Raw genomic sequence first — 4320 nt, forward strand, 5'->3', positions numbered from 1 at the left:
TCCCTACAACAGTCTGTGCAGTGGTTTGATGCTGGGCTTGAGGAAGGTCTCCAAAGAACCCAGCTCCCCAGGTGTCCCTAGAGCAACCTCTATAAGTGACTCCTTAGTGACCTGTGGCAGCCACCTCTGCTCACCCCAGCACCCCTTCTGAGCACCCAGTCCTCATGGGGGGGTAAGCAGGGCCAGGTAAGTTATCCAAAGCATCCTACCAGCTGCAGGCTGGTGGGGGCAGGAGCAGCTCAAGGTGTCAGGACACTAACTGGCTTGCATGGCCCTGAGCAGCCTCACCTGGAGCCCCAACCCACGGGTCTCTGCCAGGGCCATCAGCTCATGGCTGAATTGTATTGAGGAGCACTGACCTCCAGTGTTGGTCATCCCAACCTTAACCCATGGACTGATTTGACCTGTCTCATCCCTCTAGGCCTGCCAGAAGTACACCAGGCTGTGTCTCATCCTCATTGCTTTCACTGAGCCTGAGCTACCTTAGAGATCTTTCATGACCTGGAGTCCTGGTTGAACACTTCTTCCTTCTCTGGATCAGGAGCAGAAGGATGGGGCCCTTACTGGTGAGACTCTCTGGTAGCTCTGGTGTTCCTTCTGGGAGCCCCTGGCCTTGCTGTGGGTTGGGGTGGGGGGTTGTGTGAGGGGCTACAGGAGAAAATAGGGTTGGGAGAAGGGGGTTGAGGGGAGAGGGGTGTATGGGGTGTAGGTGTAACAGGGCAGTGTCTGCTGGGGTTGGGGTAAGACAATCTCCTCTGTGGTGGGCAACGGGGGAAGACAATCCCCTCCTTCAGTGCAAGGACTTTGCTGGTGGTGGCCACCACTGGGGTGCCTGGTGTGCAGCAGGGAGGTGACACCTTCAGGTGTGCAGCAAGGAGGTGACACCTTCAGGTGTGGTCAGGGAGGTGACACCTTCAGGTGTGCAGCAGGGGGTGAGCTGGGAAGCTGCAGCTGGATTCTCAGGCACTGCTGGTGGAGGAAAGTGCACTTTGCACTTGTGGGTGCAGAACCCACCCCTCCCAGGCCTCTGTCGTGCTGCCTTTTGGCAGGTCCCTGTGCAACTGCTTGGTTAGAGGCTGCTTGGGTGCAGCCCTGGTGTTTGCCAGGCTTAAGAGAGAGGGAAAAGAGCCTAAAGCCCTTAAGTTCCCTCTGGCTGCCCTGGGGAGTGAGGAGGGATGCTCTGCATTGTCCCCATGGCAGTCCCTGCAGATCTGGATTGTGACACTGAGATGGTTTCCAGCCCAGAATCAGGGTGAGACCTTGAGTGAGGAGCAGGGAAAGCAGAAAGCTGGAGCCCACAGGGTCCCCACACCCCAGGGTCCCCTGGCTGTGCGTGGGGACAGCCAGTGGCAAACTGGGGCTGGGGGATTCAATTCCTGCCTCCACCCTCCCTTCCCACAGCCCCTGAGGGATGCTGCTGGTGCTGGGGAGCTGAGGGTGGATCTGCAGAGGGTGCTGAGGTGCAGCTGCTGTCATTTCTTTTTCCTTTACAAGCCCTTTTTGCTTCAGCTCTTTGCAGCTCCTGCAGGTGCTCAGGATGCAGCAGGGAGGGCAACTGGGGAAATGACAACCCCAGAACTGGGGAAATGACAACCCCAGAGCCTGCTAAGAGGAGGGGCAGGTGGAGCTGCAGCAGTTCTGGAGCCAGGCAGGTGGAGAGATGATCCAAACCCAAATGAAGCTGTTTCTTCTGATGTCACTCCAGCCTGATAACTGTGATAACCTAGCTGGAATGCACGTGTTGGCCTTGATTTGCTACCTAAACTAGTAGCTGAAAATGTCCCCGTATGGCAGGTTTTAAGAGGACCCTGTAAAAATAGCTGGGCTGGGAATATTTGTCCAAGAGAGGAGTGTGGAAAGTTGGTTGGTGCTGTTGGGGAAACAGAGCTGCTACTGAAGGAACTGGGTTTGCCCCAAACCATCCCAAGCTCCCAGGGAAGGTGGAGAAACACAGGCATGATGCTGTAGTTCAGGGAAAGACAAAGAAGCTGTGGCAGATCTGGCAGGAGCTGATCTGTAAGGAAAGCTCCAGCCTCAAGGGGAGTGCTGCAGCAAAATCAGTCTGGGGAGTTTTATCTTGGATTCCTTTGTCTTCTCAGTGGGACTTAATCCAGGACGTGGCCCCACACTGTGCCTGGGCTTTTCCCACCTCACCCACATGCTCACAAGGAGCTGAAGGATGCTGATAATAGTCATCCTGGCTGTCTTAAATCAGGCACGTCGTGTCTTTTCCATCCTTGTCCTCAGACAAGGGTCTGGTGGCTTCTTTAGTGCCTGGAATGTCCTTCTCCCATCTCCCCAACCTGTGGGGAAGGGACAGGCCATCAGAGCTTGTTCACAGCAGGACTGCTGCCCTGCCTGGGGCTGCCTGCCTGTGCTTTCTGACTGGCTGGGCTGTTGTCACCCTCTGATCTGCTCTTGGCTTTCAGTTCAATGGGTGAAACTCTCAGGCCCCTGTGTGTGTCTCTCCAAGGCATGTGCTCTGCCCTTCCAGCTGCACCCACTGGGTGTTTCTCTGCCTCTCTCCTGCCAGGCTGCACCCTTGTAAACCCCTGGGTGCTGGAGGCTCTTGCCACTGCCTCTGATGTGCTGCTTGACTCAGCCCCTTCAGGACCCTGTGGCAGGATATGGCCCTGGAGTGGCTTCAGCTCACACTGTCCCAGTGGGTGAATTGTAGCTTGGCAGGTTCTCCCACAACGTGGGGGAGCAGGGAAGGACATGCAGGAGCTCATCATGCTCAGCTCCCACCAGCAGGAGGTGTGGAGGCAGCCTCAGCACCCAGAGCTTTCTGCCTTCATCCCCCCCATGGTGCCAGGTCCCTTCCCCAGGGCAGTTTTTCACCCAGGCACAACCCTGGGTCACACCAAAATAATGTTGGGGAGTTTTTCTGTCCCCACCCTGCACCCCTAAAGGACCTGTGTCCGTGAAGAGAGCTGCTGGCAGGAGCAGTGTCCCAGGACCTGCTCCTAGGACTTGTCACCAGCTGCTGTGTCCTCTGCTTGTGTCCCCCTGGGGACAGGGGGGTTTATTTTGGCCAGCTGGCCCCAGGAAGGGCCCCAAGGCAACTGGCTGCCCAAGCCTTGGTGCTGCTTGGCCACTTGGTGAGGATGGGCTGTGCACACACCCTCTGCTGCCTGACTTGCCCCCAGCTCAGCTGGCAGTGCCAGGGGCTGGGAGGAGATGTCCAGCAGATGGTTTCTGGCATGGGCAGGGTCTCCAGCAGCTCCCACTGCTGGTGGGGCAGGCAAGGCTCCTGCTGGGGGGCAGAACTCTTGAAGGATTCCTCCTGCTCTGGCCAAGGCAGGTTGGTCAGGTGTGACTCACCTGCTGTGTGACAGGTCTGGCTGCCCTTAGAGCAGTGACCTTTGAGTCTGGTTTATTAGCTCGTGAAAACCCAGATCAACAACAACTGGGGAAAGGGAAATATCCAGCAAGGGACAGTCCTGGGAGTGGGCAGGGGCTGAGGAACTGAGAGAGACCTTATTGGAGACCTTATAGCAGCCTCCCAGAGCCTGATAGGGACTTACAAGAAACCTGGGGAGGGACTGGCGACAAGGGCAGGGAGGGAGAGGACAAGGGGGGATGGATGAAAACTGGAAGAGAGAATTGGGTTAGATATTTGGAAGAGATTCTTCCCTGTGAGGGTGGGGAGACACTGGAACATGTTGCCCAGGGAAGCTGTGGCTGCCCCATCCCTGGCAGTGTTGAAGGGCAGGTTGGATGGGGCTTGGAGCAGCCTGGGCTGGTGGGAGGTGTCCCTGCCCATGCAGGGGTGGGACTGGATGATCTTTAAGGTCCCTTCCAACCCAAACCAGTCTGGGATTCTCTGAGCAGGGGTGGGAACAGCAAGGTGTGGTGGTGTGGGATGTCCATGCCCCCCTACGTTTCCACCCAGGATGCAGCCAGCCAGGCAGCCCTTTTGGAAAGCATCACTTCACAAAGGAACATGTTCAGGGCTGGTGGTGCCCTTGGGCAGAGTGCTGCTCCAGCAGCAGCTTGGGCTGAGAGATTAACTCCTTCCCTTGCATGCCTGGCTCTGGGTGGCTTTCCAGGCCACCCCATAGGGTACCTTGGGGTCCTTGGGGTCAGCACTGCTGATACCAGGGTCTTGGGTGATGGGGAAGGGGCTCTGCACGTAGCCTTAACACTGGGGAGATGTGGTTTTGCTCAGAAGGGGACCCTGAGCTGTGTCACCAGAGGTTGGGCTGCTCACCCCACTGCCCCAAGCCATGGTTTGGCTCAGAGATCCCACCCCAGCATGTGTCAAGAGGGTTGTTCTACACATTACTGCTAGAGCAGCTACTGGGACAAGTTGCTCCA

Source organism: Chaetura pelagica, unplaced genomic scaffold, assembly GCF_000747805.2.
Source record: "Chaetura pelagica isolate M959 unplaced genomic scaffold, ChaPel_1.0 scaffold132, whole genome shotgun sequence".
NCBI lineage: Eukaryota > Metazoa > Chordata > Aves > Apodiformes > Apodidae > Chaetura > Chaetura pelagica.